This window comes from Xiphophorus maculatus, chromosome 1 (genome assembly GCF_002775205.1).
Source record: "Xiphophorus maculatus strain JP 163 A chromosome 1, X_maculatus-5.0-male, whole genome shotgun sequence".
NCBI classification, from domain to species: Eukaryota; Metazoa; Chordata; class Actinopteri; order Cyprinodontiformes; family Poeciliidae; genus Xiphophorus; species Xiphophorus maculatus.
Window position 1 is genome coordinate 765,698 of NC_036443.1, and position 19,518 is coordinate 785,215.

A 19,518-nucleotide genomic window follows, 5' to 3' on the forward strand; every position below is an offset into this window, starting at 1 on the left:
CCATTTCCTGTCAGCCTACTATCATATAAGGGACACTAGAGCCCACAAAAGACCACCTGGAGGGGTAAAAAAAATTAACCTTTTCTTTCCCGTGTCTGACAGACTGTTCTGTCATACAATAAGCTGATCAGCAGGGGGAAAGTTTTCACATCAAGCTGCTTCGTGTGCAACATGGAGCTGATAAAGAGTTTGTGCTACAAACCAGTCACAAGGACAAACAGTGGATTGATCTGAGCCGCACTGAGAGTCAGATCCAATTCGGCCTTTATTTAACAGAGTAGCAACTTTTGTTAGTAACTGCCATGAGCATCGCTAGCTAAAACAGGAACTTGTGTTTGGATTCAGTACAACATGAAGATCGGTCTTCCTTCAGTTAGACTTTCACTGTCCTTGTTTTACACCAGCAGGTGTCATGATAGGTTCTAATTGCTTTGCCCAAATCCAGAACACCACAGGCGAAGCAGGAATCAGCTAAAAATAGTTTAATGTCATATAAGGTGGGTGTAAGATACGGTTCCGGTCCAGGGGGGAACTCATGGAGCTGACAGCGCACTAAGAAAAACAGCAGAGTAGATGATGAGTTCAGGGTGGTCAGGTAACGGGAGTGTTAGGAAAAATTGGATCGTTCTTACTTTTAGTCTTGACGGTCTCAGTCCAGAAAGGGTTTTCTGAAGTCTCGGGGTGATGATTCCTTTGTGGGTCCGGTAACTCCAGATTATTGAAGGAGGAAATCCAGAGGAAAGGGTGAAGTGCGGCAGAGGGCGGACAGGTAAGCTCGTTGAGGCGGAAACAGAGGAGCGGCCCGACAACCAGCTGGGGAATCCAGAGAAGGTTTGTAACTGCGGAGGAGATGGTGGGATCTCGGTCATCCAGTGGGTATTTTCCACGGCGTCTCGAGGGAAGATTGTTCTAGGTACCAGGCTTGATCGTCACAAGGAGGATCCAGGGCGTCACGAGGGAACACCTGAAGACGAAGAAGAGAAAACGTACGAGAGGAATTCACTACGAGGAAGGCTCTCAGAGAATACACAGAGACTAGCTCCAAGGGCTCAGAATACCATTGCTGGCATCGAAGTACTGGCAGTCAGCTCCTCTTGTACTCCGTGGCTGATGAGCTGATTGAATCCTGGTGTGCAGGATGAATGCACACATCTCCGGAGAAGGGGGAGTTGGCGCTATCTAGTGGATGAACGGTGAGAAAGAAGGAAAAACAAAACCCGGAACACGACAGTACCCCCCCCCCCCCAACGGTCGCCACCCGGCGGCCAAGAAGAGCAAGAGGGGAGCAAGAAACGATAGTGCACCATAAGGGAGGGATCTAAAATAAAGGAGCCAGGGACCCAGGAGCGATCCTCCGGACCGTAGCCCTCCCAGTTGACGAGGTATTGCCAGCCGCGACCTCGCCGACGGGAGGCTACGATCTGGCGGACAGAGTAAGCCGGATGGATATCTCGGGCGTGAGGAGGGGGCTCGGAAGGAGGGCACAGCGGGCTGGTCTGGACGGGTTTTATCTGTGAGACATGAAAAGTGGGGTGGATGCAAAGGGAGGCTGGGAGGTGGAGCCGAACTGCAGATGGGTTTATGATAGTTTTGATCTCAAAGGGACCAATAAATCGGGGGGGAGAGCTTCTTGGACATGGATTTAAGAAGAATGTCACGGGACAATAACCAAACCTTTTGGCCGGGAATGCAGATGAGAGCCGGGAGCCGTTTACGGTCAGCTAGGCATTTGTTCTGCTCGGCCGTGTTATTGAGGTTGCGGACGGTGTTTCTCCAGACAATTTGACAGCGACGAATGTGGTGGCAGACTAATGTGACCGCGATGTTTTCCTCTTCGGAGGACAATAATGGCGGTTGATAACCTAAAGAGACTTCAAACGGGGAGAGACCTGTAGCGGCAGAAACATGGCTGTAATGAGAGTACTCTACCCACGGGAGGAAGTTGCTCCACTCGGAGGGGTTAGAGGAGGTAAAGCAGCGGAGGGTTGCTTCCAGCTCCTGTTTCAGTCTTTCCATCTGTCCATTAGTCTGCGGGTGAAAACCAGACGTTAACAAAACCTGAACTTTAAGTGCTGCGCAGAAGGTTCTCCAGACCTGAGAGGTAAACTGGGATCCACAATCGGATAGGACTTCTTGGGGAATACCATGTAAACGAAAAACATGTTTAACGAGGAGGTGTGCAGTCTAGAAAGAGGTGGATAGTTTGCGGAGTGGGATTAAATGACAAGCCTTAGAAAAACGGTCAACAATGGTGAGAATGGTGGTAATACCTCGGGATGGGGATCCCACAAAACCCGGAACACGACAGCAAGGTTGTTTCGACTCAAGCTGTCGAAACAAAGTTTTATGTTAAACTGCTGTTCAGCTGATTATAAACCCATTAAAGACTGCATCACCCTGTGGAAATCACATCAAACGTCAAAAATCTTATTGCTTTAACAGACATTAAAACCAAACAGAGTAAATGTTGTGAAGACTGAATCCTGTGAAATTGAACTAGTTTGTTAAGATGTGACTTCATATCCATGTAGTAGACCAAGTCATTACCTAATGAAGTAATTGATTGCTTTTGCTTGTTGGTCTTTCCAACCCACTACACTTATAGGGCCACATGCATCTATTTGCAGACCTATCCATGCAGTCCCCATAAAAAAAATCTGTTCTTAATTTATGGTTTATGCGGTCGCTCCATCTGCAGTAAGTAGGAGGTCTCACCCTGCTGACACACACACCGTCACATAGTGGTTGACGTCAGGCTTGGAGGTCCAGAAATCAAACCAAAGGGATGACGACAACGCCAGACTGGGCAAAGCATCGGCCCCTGTGTGTGTGTGTGTGTGTGTGTGTGTGTGTGTGTGTGTGTGTGTGCGTGTGTGTGTGTGTGTGTGGGCGTGTGTGTGTATCTGTGTGGGTGTGTGCATGCGCATGCGTGCGGGTGTGTGTGTGTGTATCTGTGAATATATGTGTTTCGCTTGACTGGACACAATTGCGACACGCTGACACATGGCCCAGCAGCATGTCAGCGACACCATTTATGTTCTGATATTTTATTTTTACAATACAAAGCCAAGCATGCAAGAACCCCCCTAACTCCACCCACCTCTCCACTCCCCTTTTATACTTCCCCATGCTCCTTATTCCCCAGTTTTAATAAGACTTATGATAGCAGAGGGTGAGACAAAGTGCAGGAAAAGATATTGAGACAAAGAGAGAAATAAAAAGAGAGAGCCTTGTAGTCCCTCTTACTTAAACATTTCTGTTCTGACTCCCTCATAGTGTACAGAGTATTTATACACTGAACTAGGCTGGTTCGTTCAGCATGATGGGGGGTAATAGCACACTACTATGTTTATGCACTTTTCAAAGTAGCATTTATGCACATCTCTGCAAGATTTATGCCATTCTGTATGCATTTCTACATGTGCACCGTCTGAATACTGATTAGAGGATTTGCTGGATTGGCTTCTACTGGTCAACAGTTTGATTTTGTGTTGTCATGGAGGAGACTGAATCACATCCGAAAGGCACGAGGAAAACAATGGGAGACACATCTGTAGAAACACATCCTTAATTAGAAATGTTTTTATAATATGTGTCTGATCTCTGAGATGTTCAGTCACTATTGAAGGGAAAGGCTTGGCAGGTAGAGAAAATGTTTTTCATTGAACAAGAAGTTGGTAGGCACAAATGTGAGGAGAGAAAGAGAAGACATGCAGGAAACTGATGTGAAACCAGAGATTCAGCCCAGAACAGCCGTGTAGAGAATGATGGAGCGCTCAGTGACTCACAGGCTTTCCTTAAAACCCTAAAGCTAATCACACATTTACAGCATCGGATGCTTGGCTTGTGTCTGAAAAATTTGAAATTAATGGTTAGACTAGTAATTATATGAATCTGTGCTTAAAATCTTTTCTTACCATAGGAGACAATAAGAAAGTTATATCTAGTAGTAATTTTGTGATTCGTTATAATTCAGTTCCATGATGTTTCCAGTAGGGATGCTCCAATCAGGTTTTTTGCTGCAGATTCTAATTCTGATCTCCCATCACTGCTGATCACCGATCATTGCCTGCACACACAGGCTGCAAAGTGAGATACAGGTGATCAGTTTAGGTGGTCAGCAACAAGAGACAGTGATCAGTGATCACCGATCATACTCTTTTTCATGGAAATCGGCCAATTATGATCGGTGGGCGATCGATTGGCACACCTCTGGTTTCCAGTTATTCACACACAGAAAAAGCTCCAAAACTAGAAACTGTTCTGGATAAAAAAAATGTTTTTGGTTTTGACATCTTAAGTTTTCAACCAGGGATTAGATTTTAATAACTAGTTACGGTGGATAAAAATTACAGTCTGGTATGTTCCTGGGTTTTTAGGTCACAGTTACATAGTTTTTTATTTTGGTATAGCTGCTTACGGAGGAGTTGTTTTCTTTATATTATTTAGTAAAAAAACTAACAATAAAATCATTACCAAAATCAAAACTTCTCAATTGCACATTCACAATATGATTTGTGCCCGTTTATTTTAGTATCAACATTCAAGCAGTAGCAGCAGAGTTGATTTCAGCCAGTTATTTCTGGTATAAACCTGGTTTCATTTGGTGGCGACGTGCAGATGAGAGGGAATGTTGTAACGTGACTCTATGACTTTTAGCCTGGCCTTCCACCTCATTCATATAGACTATTTTTTTTTAAACCCTGAAATTGTGAGGATTTGGTTTTTCTGTGTGTTAATTTAGGCTTCTCTGTTCATTTGAGTCTCCATGTTGTCCCACCTATCCCTCTTGATTGTCTCCAGTTTTCCTCTTCTTTCCCCTTGATTACTCCCTGGTGTACTTAATCCCACCTGTGTCTGTGTTTCCCTGTTGGGTCCATGTCGAGTGTCATGTCACATGTCTTTGACCGTGCTACCAGTGTGTTTGACTTCTTAACCTAATCATTCACCTGTGCTGCCTGGATTTCTGTTCACCTTCATGATTATCACTAAAATCATCATTTCATTCTACAGACCTGGGCCCTTTAGGTGCATATTAAACTTTCACCAGTTGAATCTACAAATGGAGTTTAACCTGATTAGAGGTGCAGCAGCAAGCTGACATGTCTGTAGGTGTGTTATTATGCAGAATAAGATTTAGTTTAAAAAATGCAGCTCACTAGTTAAGACTAGCAATTAAAATAGCCATCAAAATGAATGGAGGTTGGAAACAGTCAGTCCCACATCAGCACCAGCAATAAGGTGAATGAAATATTTTCAACAAACCCATTATTCCTTCGGTGTGTTAATATTTCATTTGATTCTATTTAGTGGTCTCTAAGGAAAGTACACTGTATTTATCTGTGTCTGTTCTGTGAGAGCATTTATACAAAGAGTTGCATTTATTTCTTTTTAGCCTTGCTGTCTAAAGCCCAAATTGAAAACATGTAGTCCAGATATGCTTTGCTTCCATAGTCCTTAGTAACTATTATATTTTTATGTTAGATCTTTAACAAAGTGAATTGAATTCACTTCACTATACTAATGCATAATTCTGGAAGACTTAATCATATTTTATTGATGGCACTTCAGATTTTTTGAAATCCACAACCTTTCATCTTTAGACTGTTTTATTCTCTCCAGATTGTTCTAGCTTTTTAACCTCATTCTCCTGCCTATTAATGATCAGCTTCACAGTTCATTAATCTCTTAATCTATTGTTTAGCTATCTTTTCTGACTCCTTCCTCTGTTGTGGAGCCATTTGGATGCGCATGCCATCTAAAAACTCATGAATCTCAGCCTGACTCGTTCTGAACCTTGCTGCTGAAAACTTGTCCATGGTTCATTCTGCCAGCTTGTCAAGATTTGACTGGTGTTCAGCTCCGCTGGCAACGTCGGGATAATTAATTCTCCCTAAAGCTTGCTTTGTTTGTGTTTTTTGTTTACCTTCTGTCCATTTAGCTCATCATTACATTACATTGCCTTCGTCTTTTTCCATACACTACAGGGACTGTGTGCACAAAAGGGAACAAACAGAGCGAGTGCTTAGTATTCTGTCAACCTCGCGCATCCACCTGCCTGCTTATTTAAATAATGATGGGATGAATGAAAGAGAAATGGAAATATAATGAAGAACTGATGGTAATATGAGCAATTTAGCTGTTGTGTTTAGTCTTGGAGGGAAAATAGGAAGTTATTTTGTATATTTACTGATTGTACGCACAGGGAATACGCCTCATTGTGGGCGACGCTCTGTAATTTTTGGTTATTTGAGCAAGTTTTGGGATGTGGGGCAGTTAAGTTTCACAAGTCACACAGTGAGATGAGCACATAAACAGAAAGTGCTGTGAAAAATGTCAAAGGTTTCACGTAATAAGGCAGCAGCAGGCTGGCACATCGCTGTGTGTCTGCTCAGCACTCCTTCAGCTCAGCTCGTTGTTTTATCCACTGGAGTTTTGTGCAGTGCACCGCAGCACGCTCTGTAACTCCATAATTAGCAGCGAGTGTCACTGAAGGCAAATATGGAGCGTGAGGCTTTATGAGACTGCTGTGTGAAACATTAACACCTAAGGACAACACTTTATTAACTGCAGCTGGCTGCTCCTTTCATTCAAGATTTGATTTTTTTTAACTTTATTTAGTTGATTTTTGCAGATTTAGTTCAGTAGTTTTGTGAAATGCTTTTAAGATGTGACAATTTATCACCCTGAAGTTTCAGTGCATCTAAAAATATGTCCTGTCAAGTCTTTATAGCAGGTATGTTGCCTCGACATGCAGTGGTTTTGCTTGTGTCTGGGGCTGAAAGGTGTAAATATCACAGTGTTATTTTTGCTATAATGTCATTATCATGTTTTCTATCCTGAATGTTCATCTGGCCATATTAGGATGAAGGTTTTAGGTTCTGTGCAAAGTCTGAGTGCCCCCAAGTGATCCAGTGATTATTATAACCGTAATCATGTGCGGTAGCATAACACTTTATTTATAAAGCACTTAAAATACAACATAGCAGCTGCACAAGAGTAAAAACAAAGAACAAAATTAAAACAATAAAAAACTATAAGAAAATAAACCTCACAAATACAAGGAGTGCAACATTAAAACAGATATGGAGATCTTCATTAGTGCAGACAGAGCACTGACATGGCATAGTGAGTGATGTTATTATTTGGACACTTTTGCAGCATTTAAGTAACATTTGTATAGATTTATTTACATACTGAGTTTCAGGTTTTAGTCAGCTTTGAACTTTTTAAGCATGTCTGAAAAAATTGTTGGAGGCTGGCTTCGCTGCTGATCCAACTCTGTGTGCTATAGGGGTTGAACAACTTCACATTTTTTAAGGTCGACTACACCAAGATAAAAGTTGAGTTGACGCGACTAATTGCAGTGACGTAAGCGCAAAACACTTCACAATTACTTAGAGGCTTTATCAGCAATATTCAGCCCATTATTGATAATCCCCCTCATAATTAATTATATTACGCAGGATTGAAAGAACAAGAAACAGATCATTATCCCAGACTTTTTCGTGAGCAGCGGAAAAAAAGTTGCACATAGTTGAGTCTGACTTTTCTTTTCTTTTTTTCTTTTAAACACCGGCTGATGATCACATATGTTGGACAGCTGCACATATAGGAGTCAAATTATTACACTGACTACAATGGTGCTTTTGGAACATCACAAACCAAACTTGTTATGAACGGATCCTGTTTGGTTACAGTTGAATTCAGCGCTGCTGCCGCCTGCTGCTCCTGCGCCCCGATACGCAGCAGGAAGCTCCGCTGACTCAGCAGCAGCTCTCTGACTTTGCGGGATGAACCGACATGGAGACGGTGGCAGAGATCACCTCTATCAAATCCTCAAGATGAAGCTTTAACTTAGTTTCCAGTTTTTGTCAAATAGTATTTTTATGAGAGCATAAAGCTGCCAGGTTAGCTTCAACATGCAGGGTGACGCTGATCAGTTGGATGAATAAAAAAAACCAACATCATTCCGGTAGTCTCTCTCTCTCTCTTTTTTTAAAGAATTGTCTTGGCACTAGTTGCCTTTATTTGACAGCAATCCGACAGGAAGGGGACAGGGAGAGGGCAGCGGGGGAGAGAGGCATGGGCCCAGCGAACCGAGGATGGGAGTCGGTCTCCAGACTACAGAGGTCTACAGTCTCTATGCAGGGCGCCGCGCTAACCACTGCACCATGCAGAGTCTTTATTCCAGTAGCCCTTGCTGAAATTTTCTATTTTTCTTTAGTAAATTATTTACATTTTTATACAATTTGAGCTGTCTGACAAACTCATCTAGTTTACTTTCTTTCATTTTCTTGGAAAAATCAGTTTTGTCACATAATTGCGACTAGTGGACTGGCCCCATAAAATCATTGCAGAGTGACTTTTTATGGGCTAGTCAACCACTAGTTGACTAGTCGTCTAGTCGACTAGTTGATATAAATCCTAGTGTGCTGCAGTGTCAAATCGATAAGAAAGCAATACTTAAGTATTTGTGAAACACAGGTTCAATGTTAGCTCCTGCCTGCAACCAGACAATATTATTTTGTATGGAAAAGCATAAAGTTTAGATTTCTTTCCCTGTGCTGCCACTTTTAAAAACTTGTTTTTTTTACTCTCTCTACAGTAAGATAGGTTACTGTATTCTTTAATCTCTTCACAACTCAGTTTCAATAAAACTACAAATCACTTGACTCCTCACCACATGTATAAATGCTTGACAACTCTGTTTGATGCATAAGCCCTCCCACTACAAAATGCTCAAAGTAAAGGGGACTGCAGACGCACGAATAAAGTCAACATGTGCTACACACATGTGGAACATTCCTGCTCACTTGTAGGAAACAAGGCTGTTTCACTGAGTTTCCCCACATGTGACATGAATTAGGGGTGACGTCTCCCTCTGTTGTCAGATGGGTCCTATCTCCCACAGCCGGCTGGTGTCACCGCAACGCGATCTGCTCCTCCTGCTGTTGCTGAAACAGTTCTTCCACACACCACAAATGTGAAAATGTGACATTTTAGAAAGCTGTTGCCAAATTTAATTAAATTACCTTTTACAGGTAATTTTCCAGAACTAAGTAGAGCTTATGCAAAACACTAAAAGTACATTTTAGCTGCAAGTAAATCAAAACCTGTAGTGAATAGGAGTCCTTTGAGCTTCGTTGTGATGCGCTCCTCCTTCACAGCCGTGGCTGAAGGCTTTGTGCTTTTAAACGGCGTGCCGCTTGGCCTCGTTCCAGCAAACATGATACATCCTGAAGGGCTGATGGTTTCTCTTCTACTGTATATCAGGCTCTAACTCAGGAAAGGAACTACTTTTATGAATAGAGATTTAACATTTTCATACCTTAAGTTCAAAGATCAAATCTAAAAATTATTAATATGAAGTAATAATGCACTGGCAGATGGATCCCTTAAACTTAGCAGCTATAATTCAAGTTTGGAAGGTTTTACTTTTTCTACCTTTGAAGTAATGTCAGCCAGAAGCTGGAGCACCGCCCCCACAGGACAGGAGGTGAACAGGTTTCTAACTGGTTAGACTCAGTTCATTCCACACTGAAATTATTCAAGCCTGTTTGTCATTTTCTTGTTTTTTTGGCTTTGTGTTCCTTCTACATGATAAAATATGCATAAATATGCAACATACTGTAGTGTCTCCATGTTGCTGTTTACAACAATTTTTCTAAACACTAAACACTAACCCTCTTTTAAAATTCTCCGCTGATTTTCACAAATCCTACTGAAGAGATTTGGTAACACCTCTTTAAAATGGGGTTTATACAGATCAGTCAAATGATAAATTCATTTCAAATAGAATTTACAATCAGAATGTTGTCAAAACAGCTTTTATAATTTAGACAGGTGTAATTAAGATATTTGGCTAATCTCTGGAAGCAGAACTCAGTACAATCAAGCATTTGCTGAAATCAATATTTGTAGGTGATTTACCGATACGTGTTTGATCTGTGGCTACAGAAAATGAAAGACATTGTTTTTCCTTAGGGTCAGTTATGATCCACCTCCAGCTTTACCACTGGTCATGCTCTTAATGGGCTTTGGTAGGAAGACCCTGGAAGCTTCCTGAAAGGTTTGCTATAAAATCACTTCTGACAGCACCAGCAAACCACAACATTTTCTTTAAATGCTGCGTAGCTTCCTCCTATAGGGTGATATTATCTTTTCTTTAAGGTTCTGCCTTAAAAACAGTCTAAACTCCATTATTGAACCACACACACACACTCGTACACACACACATGCACATTTTCCTGAGACATAAAAAAAATCCCACCTCTGCAACTTTTCATTTTGCTTTTGTCTGAAAAATAGTGTGCAATATGCAGTAATAAGTATGCATATCTAATTTGGTGCAAGAAATTACAAGTTTGGTTTGAGAAATTGGCTGAGGTTAGAAAACATGAAGTACTCAGACTGGTTCTAGGGAGAGTAACAAAACATCTGTGACCTTTCATTCCTTTTGGCAGTGTTTGCTGAAAAGATGTTCAGACACTTTATGTAAAATGACTGAGCAAATCTCATAGTATAAAGAGAAATAAATTAAACCCAAGAAATAACAGAAAACTTCAGTGGAAGCAGGAAAATACTGGAAATACAGGAAAGAAGAAACAGAGTTGATAGAGGAGAACTTTAAAAGGATCCACAACTAGTTGAACATGTTGGCCTAAATATGTTGCAATTTTCCTATTACCTAAAAAATTGCTGTTTGTGATACGCCAAAACTCATAATTACTTGAAAACTGTACATCTTTTGTTATATTTTACCCCAGGAGGTCGCCATTTTTTCACCGATAGATTGATGACGTCATTAGATCCATTCTGTACTGGAATCTACAGAGTTAACACAGGAAGGCTAACTTTACCTGAGTAGTTGTTTATCATATTGCATTTGACTGGTGTAATTTTCAATAATGCCACACTGTGACACTATTGGCTGTAATTTAAAACAATAAAAATAAAAATTGAGGGGACTCTGGATAATTTCCCACATGAAAGACAGGAGAGCACAGTGCAAGAGCCAGAGTGGAACACAACTTCCAAAGGACCTAATCTGTACCCTGGACATTTCTCCAGAACACTTTGAGTCATTTATACCAGCAGAACCTACGAAGGTTCTAACAGGTGATGTTACCTTAAGGAGCTAAAAATAAATGCCGTGCAGAGACAGGCAGAGCTGGACGCTCTGTGAGATGCTAACAGGAGCTATACTGCCAGCGGTATAGCAGATCAGACCTGATCCTGGAGGTCCGGTGTCGGTGGTAAAGTCCAGACACAGAGCTATAGAAGTACTTACCGGATCACACTGTCCGACCAGAGGTACCTGTTGTTCATGGTTTCATTTACAAAGCAGACGGCAGCAGCAGCAAAACACCAGCAGCTCCTACAGCCAACTATGTCCTCTTCCTCTGTTTGGTCCTCCTCATTTTCATTATCTCTTGTGATTTCTACATTCTGATTTATTTCAAAGAGCTCCGGGACAAACTAAAAAACTCATCACTGTTTTGGCTGGAGGAGCCAGACAGTTGGACCATTACATGTCATTTATTCAGAATGCATTGCAGCATGAACAACATGGTGACATTCCGGTGATAATATTTTCTTAAAATTTATAAAAATGAAATAACCTACAGTGTTATTACTAAAATCTTTTTTATGTCTAAAATAAATATTTCCAAAATAAGGTCTATTTTTATAACTAACCGTGGATCCCTTTAAAGTATTTTAGAGACTATTAAATTATTGGAATACGGAACTTGAACTGAAATTCGCCTTTGATTTAAATCCCTCTTTGTTATCTTTCTTATTCAACTTTCTTCCTCTTCCCAGAAATCCTTTCCCCTTTTGCCCTGGCACCGAGGGCTTGTTAGCCTGGGGGGAAGATTTAACACCTTTGAGAGTGGGCGTGTGTGTGTGTGTGTGTGGGTGTGTGTGTGTGTGTGTGTGTGTGCGTGTGCGTGTGTGTGTGTGTGTGTGTTTGTGAGGAGGGAGATAAAGAAATTAAATAAATCGGGTTTTCCACTTTTATAGGCCAGGATCTCCTGCAGTGTTTGTACGGGTCACCAACCTGCACGGCTCCATGCGTATCTCAGCTGTCTGCTCTGCTCTCTGTCTGAGGCTGAAGCTAATATTACATGACAAAATAACTTCATAGAGCCAAGTGTTGCATACAGAGCCCTGGGAAAAGTTTCAAACTCTGAACCTTTTCACAGTTTGTCACTTTAGCAAGTTTCATGTGTTAATGAGATGTTTTTATGATAGACCAACACCATGCAGTATTAATTGTGAAATAAAAGAAATAAGATACATTAATATGAATACATAAAGATACAAAAAGTGCAGGATTATTAGAATCAGGCCTGAATCAGTCCTATGTAGAACCAATAAAGCTGCTTGTCCTTTAGGGTATGTCACATATTTTTCCAGTCTTCTTCGCAAAGTAGCTCAGCCTTAGTCAGATTGGCTGGAGCCCATTCATGCTCCAAATCTTTTCTATTATATTGAAGTTGCATTCACACCATCCCTGTTTGGTCCACATTAACTAGACTTTAGTTTGTTTGTGTAAAGAGTCCAGTTTGTTTGAGGAAGTGTGAATTAATCAAACTCTGATGCAATCAAAAATCAAACTTTGGTTCGTCTACAAACCCAGGTCTCGGTGTGGTTGAAGTGAACTCTGGTTCAGTTTGAATTTGAACACCAAGCAGGCTGGAGACCGCTCCAAAAGCAGGAAGTGGACTACAGCGCAGGGCATTCTAGGTAAAATCCAACCAAAGCTAACATGTTAGCTTAGCACTAGTGGGAGAAATGACTCATGGTTTTTAGCCAAAGAGAAATCCTCAAACCGCTAAAATCTGACGCCTCCATTTTAGTTTCCATTTGGTTAAGAAGGAAGTTGCGTCAATGAAAACTTCTTCTGCGGTTTTTGTGTTCTTTCCTTCAGTGGTTCTTGGTACAGCGCCCCCACAGGCGAGGAAGGGAATAGCTTTTTCAAAGGGTTTTGGTTTGACTCAGAGCACAGAGAAAGAGAACCACAGCATCTGGAGATACAGTAGAGCAGCAGCAGTTTTGGTCTGTGGTTGATCCGAGTCTACCGGACTATAAGGTGTGAAAACAGCCTGAGATCTAGACTTTGACTGGACCACACTAATATGTGAATATGCTTTGATCTAAACCATTTCACTGTAACTCTGTGTTTTTATAGTGGTTGTTCTGCTAACTAGGTAGCTTCAGTTAGTGGTGTGGTGCTTTCTATTTATAGGCTTCAGAGTAAGGAGGGCTGAATACAGCAGCTTACCACTCTTAGTCCTTATATGTAAAATCAAAAGTAAAACAACTACCATTTTTCTCCTCCACTTCTATTGACCTGTCGCATAAAATCCAAACAAAATACATTAATAATGTAACATGATGTGGAAAGAGGCTTGAATACTTTAGCAGGGTGTAACTCGTCTGTGATGAAACCTGAGGCCGGTCTCTCTCATCAGTCCCCTGAGAGGCACACACACCTCCGCTTGTTCAAACAGACACTTTTATGTGCCGGCAGAAGCCACCAAGGGGGAAATAAGAAGGTGCAATTACCTTGGCACCACGCTGGGTTCAACTGATGCAGTGCTGCCATTCAGTCACTCCCCAGCCCCTCCCCCCTTAACAAATACACTAACCCATACACTAACCCCTCTACCCCCACCAACAACAATAAATACACTCACCCTGCGCTCCAGCCAAGAGGAACAACCACCGAATGAGGCCACTAAGCGAGGTGCCTCGGGTTTTTGTTCTCTTCAGTCATAAAAGTGACTCTCTGGCCATCAGCTTCTCATTTTCTGAGTAGACTTCAACCAACTTATGGTTCCCCTTTTTTTGTGCTTGTAGGCCGATACATATAGAGTATAGGCCTAATGTGTAACGTGGCACATTGCATTTCAATCCCCACCTGTTCGCTGGAGGCTTGGTGTCTGAAAGGATTTCTTTTTTCAGACCAATGGTCGCACAAACGCTTCAACATGCCGCCCAGAATTTAAGTGGTTAAACGTTCTGGGTTGGTTGCAATGTTTTTCCTCAAAACATCTCTTTTTCCTCCTTTGGTAGGTGGTTTTTATACTGAATTATTCAGATTTTATCTCATCGTGAAAAGGTTTTTATTTGTTGCTGTCCACAACGGGGAAAAGCGAACTGTCACTGGGGAAATGACAGAAGGTAAAACCGAGGAGCTGACGCTATACAACTGATGAGAAAAAGTTTATATAAATCCATTAAGGTTTCAGTCCTTCATGTTCTGTTTTATATCAATGGAACAGAAGTGGAAATGTTCTCCACAGTTCTCCTCTTAACTCAGGAGAAGTAACCCACCCAGAGTAATCCTCCATACAGCAAATTGTTCAAAAATATCAAAATATCAAAACAGAAGATTTATGCTTAGATTATTGACTCAATTAATTAGAGACCTCTGGAGGTTATTGTTGCACTGGATTTATTTAGGAGGAGCTGGGTATCTTTAAAATGTTAAATATTGCAAAAATATTTCTAACCACTTTGTGGTTATTTTATAACTATACCATGCTATATAATATGTGACAAAATGTGGAAAAGTTGAAGGTATATGAAGAGGCAGAGTATATTAACATTACAATACTGGGGGGAAATAAACTGCTTGGTTACTCGTGAAAGTTTGAGCCTGAGCTCCAAACAGCCTTAAGTTGTGTTTTCACCATCCTGCCCATTTCCATCACCAAACACATTATGCTAATGGGCAAAAGCGGGCCGCGCTCTATCAAAGAGATGCTGCTGCTTTTAAAGGGAGTGTTCGCCTTCATCAAGTTTTAATGAGACCGGAGAGAAATCAGCAGAGACGTTGCACAGTCCACTTTATCCCAGCACACTTTGCTTTACTCTACAGCGCTCAGGTACAGCACAGCTGCTGCTTGTTCAACTATTCAGCAGCACTTTCTCCGTTTGAGATGACTTCCTGTCTCATTAGATACAAACAGGACTGGAGAAGCAGGTTTAGCTGCTTATTGAATAGTGTTCAAAACCATAAGATGCAAAAATCTGCAGAATTCATGTATCAGTTTACAGTTTGGACAAGCAGACATAACAACATAAAGATTGCCTTGTTTCCTTATTTGGTCAAGTTTTTTCTGATGTGATATGTGTGAACAGTCCATCCTGGTGCTGTGATGTCACTCACAGTTTTGTCGCCCGGTTTCAGGTGTTACACACACCAAGTACCAGGTGATCCTGTCAGCTGTCTTTTCTTCCCCATCGTCTTGTAAAGTTTTACTTTTCTTCTTTTCATGATTCCAGGTGGATTGAAGGATAAACAAAGAACTGAAGCAAAAATAACTCAGAGCTCACATATTAACCCACAGCTGTTCATCATCTGAGCCACGTTAACTCAGTGCTGAAGGTTGATGATGTGCAGTGGAGAAAACTGGTTTGGATGATATTTGACCTTTTATCATATATTTTTAGTGACATTGCATCTCATATAAGGAGTTATGAATCATTTTTTCAGCTTCATATGGAGTTTGAAACCGAGCAACTAAAGATTTCTGAGATTGAATGTGAACCTGTTAAAAGACTGCACGGATAGATAAGACGTTACTGAAGTTAAAGAGTTCAAGCTTGAGCTTTTGCCTTTTGTCTATTTTTCTTCTGTAGTTAAAAGTAGCAGCTTCATAGATCCAGTTTGAACGGCCACTTTTCCCAATAACAATATAGTTTGTTTCACTTCATAATGCTTATTGCTGCACAAATAACCATTTGGTTTCCTTTAATATTTTTCTCTCCAAACGTTTAAAGAGCTTCACTTTTCAACATTAATACTTCTATCAGTTATTCTAATGCATGGCTGCACTATAGATATCTGCGTCGAGGATTCTCTAATGAGTCCAGGTGGGTGTAACATATGCAACACATATTTCAACATAAGGATGTGTCATTCCACTTGCTGTGTTTAAACAGCTTCGCTGTGTAAAATATGTCTGACAAATGAAGTCATCCTGTTAAAGCTCAGAGAAGAAACTCGTGTACATGATGGATTTGTAAAGTGAGTCAGTCCAGCTGCATACCAATTTAGTGAGGCTCTAACCACCTTCATACTGGCAGAGTTTAGTGGAGCAGGTTGGGAGTAAAAGACCTGGGATCCAACTCGCTGCTGGAAACTATTTCTTATGGAGATTTATTGGCGTTCTTAAAGCAGTCGCTCCGTTCTCCCAAACACACTGAGCTCCACTGGGTCTTCAGGTCCAGAGCCGGCACCCGAGAGCAGAACCACAGATTACAAGTCATTTACTCCTCCAGAAAAACATTCACTCACTGCAGCCGCTGTTTCAACTTTTAATAAGATGAGTGAAATGCATAAAAACAAGAAAAACTGTTAATTTTCAGTAAACGTACAGGATGCTTGGTCAGGTCACCAGTTAGCCACCTCAAAACTTTACAGTTTTTGTTGTTTCAGGTCCGGTCTATGTCTAAAGCACATTTCAAAATGCCTTACTTCATTAAAACTTCATTCAGTCATCAATTATGAAATAAATATTACATTCTGTCAAATACCACCAAGCAAACACACATCAGATCTATTGATCAGAATTTCACTAATTAAAGCAGCTTCAACTAGCTTTAGCCTCGGAGGAACTCAGGGTTTCGGCTGTTTTTCAGGTTTTTGGGAGTTCGTTCCAGATCTGTGGTGCATAGAAGCTGAATGCTGCTTCTCCATTTTTGGTTTTGGTTCTGGATGCAGAGCAGAACCAGAATCAGAACCAGAATCAGGTTTATACCATTCCGTACTGCTGTGGATTCCCAGAATTCCCAGCACTCAGCAACCACAGCCGGAGCGGCCGAATAGATAAAATCCACAAATACTTGAGACTCCCTCAAAAAATGAACAGTTCAAACAGCAAATACAAATCATGACATGCACAGTGGTAGCAGCATTAGCACTACAGCAGAAGCTAACATCCACAGCTGTCATTATATGGGAATACAGCCAATCAGCACCAAGGAAAACAAATAATTTCCTGTTTGGAAATCCTCAGCCTGACATTCAGCATTAAGTATTTCAGCTTTTTCTTTGGAATATTTTAGATATGCTTTTGAAAAAAAAATCCATGATTAGGCATTGCTCTCAGAAAAATCTGAACACTGAATCAGAAAAATGACATTTCCTATCTTCTATAAATAATATCAGCCCACAGAAGATCACTCGGCCTATTTTGGTTGAGTCTGGAGATAATTCTGCCTTCTTATAAGAAATATGACAATTTCAGAAGAAAAGGGGTTTTATTATTAAGTCACTTCTAGTTTAGAAAATAATAATGAAGAAAGTTTTAATTATAAGTCAGAGTGGACCAGTTTTTATGATTTCTTTTACTTTCATAGTTGATAAAGTGATTTACTAGGAAATATAAACTGATATGCAGCAGTTTGGTTATGTGTGTAAAAAATATTTATTTTGTATTAAAGGTGACAATGAAACCAGAGTCCAACCTGGAAAACTGATCTATAGATACATGAGGCACTAATTAGTAATTACAACTTTTAGAAAAAAAGAAACTTCTTTCACTTATTTTCTTCGTGTAAAAAAATAGTTAAATTCACTACAGGCACAAATAATATGATGTTATGATACATTAGAGACATAAAGATATTAAAGTTATAATTCAGTTACACAAGCTCTCCTTTGGTTTCTGCCAGCAGCAGCAGAGTTGCAGAGCCTGGAAAGCAGAAGGAGTGAGATATCATTTGTATTATGTTGAAATAATGCCTTTAAGAAATCAAAGAGGCAAAAAATCGTTCTTTGGAAATTGAACTTTTTCATCTGTGAATGCCTTCAAAGGTTTTCCATCATTTCTTCGTTTCACATATTTTTATTTTTGAAAAAAAAAAAGATCGAAGTATTTGCTTTTCCTCTACTAGTGCAAGGTGAGCAGTTAATGTGCCAAAAGCACTTTGTGGCGTTTTAACCACATTGTGCTGCGATGTGCAGCCTGTGGGCCTCCTCATTGTCTGAAGTGGAATTAGGACTGGAGGATAGTCGGATTATTCATGACTGTTTCTGCTTTGCATCAGCTCATACAGAGAGCCGATGGCTCTGTCAGTCGGTGTTGGTGAGGCCATATGGTGTTGCCTCAGGGGCCGACAGCAGGAAGAGCTGTGTTATTAAAACCTCATGTAAAAACTTGCAACGTTCACCCAGCCTTCATTTTATCCCCCTTTCACCTCCACAGTGTGAAGAACTAATGAGTTTGTGTGCTAGGAGTGTATTTTAGTGCTAAGTCTTTTAGTTTATTATTGTCTTACAGAGGAAAAATGTAAAGTAAATAAGGCAAGTTTGATCCAACTATTTTTAGATTGAATCTGGGGAAAAGTATCAATTATTGAGGTCTGGCTGAAGAGAAAGTTGGTGTAAAGATTAATAATGCAAAACTGAAGTGTGTGGAGAAACTGGAGACAGGTAGATGGGTGTAAAGGTGAAGAGAGAGAGTGTGTGAGGTTCAGTTCTGTTCCTTCTTTTGTCTGGGTGATAATAACACATTCAAATGTTCTAACACATTTTCAGACTCATTTCTCTGCACTATGTCCGTTTTTTACAGCCACACTTTAAACACTGTAAACATCCTGAGTTTGAGAGTATTTCTGAATTATACCATTTTTATTTTATTTCAGGTTAAAAATGTCCAATAAATATGTTAGCTTTTGATTGAGTGTAATTAGAAATATTTTAAACAATTTCTTTTCTCTTAGAGCTTTTCCCTTTAGGGGTCACCACAGCGAAAAGATTAGCAAAAGTCTGTTGAATTAAGCAATGCTGGGAGCTAAACAAACTAGCTGTTTGTTAGCTAGCTTGTTTAGCTAGTTAGTTATCAACAGGAACACCATACCCTGCCTGGCATCTTATTTAAAAACAGAGTTTAAGCAACAAAATTTATATGTTTTAAAATGTTATGGGCTTTGAAACCATACGTCTTTAAATTCATACGCTGAAATCAAAAACTAGCTGATAACTGCAGAGGCTGACAAATTATTTTATATTTGTGAATATAATGTCATGTTGTGGATATGCCTTTGAAAAGAGTTCAACTTTAATGCAGAACATTTCCTTTAAGTTTACTCCAGTAGAAAACCTCATTTCTGTCTTTTCATCGGTTCTTAGCTAACCAATCAACTTGACATCAGAAAACTGCTACTGGTGACTGAAGGCAATGAGTTCTTGGCAAATTGTGGAGAAATCTTTATGGTTTTATGTTTTGCGGTTTCAGAGACAGAAATCTTGAAATGTTCTAATAATAATTTTTTATTACATTTTTCACACAAAGTGGCTAAATAAAGCTAAATCATACTCACTCTTGCACTTACAGAAAGCACTTTGCCAAATCTGAAAAAAAAGTAAAATCCTTTGTCATTTACTTGAATTTTATGTTCGTTTTATGAGCAATTTCCTGCTGAAAATTGTTTGCTTGTCATTCTGCTCTCCCATCTGACTACAAAAGCCCTTAAACTTTAACAAAACAATGAATT

The 19,518-nt window shown here is 40.3% G+C and overlaps 1 protein-coding gene and 1 long non-coding RNA gene across 11 annotated transcripts in view; one reads left to right on the forward strand and one right to left on the reverse strand.

Annotated features, from left to right (window-relative positions):
• agrn (agrin) overlaps positions 1 to 19,518 on the forward strand; it is a 428,855-nt gene that overhangs the window by 166,097 nt on the left and 243,240 nt on the right. The gene's annotated exons all lie outside the window — the stretch shown is intronic.
• LOC111608338 lies at positions 250 to 1,203 on the reverse strand. The gene is made up of 3 exons (XR_002752608.1): positions 1,059 to 1,203; positions 633 to 964; positions 250 to 552 (listed from the first exon to the last, which is right to left on the reverse strand). It is a non-coding gene; the product is annotated as an uncharacterized LOC111608338 (long non-coding RNA).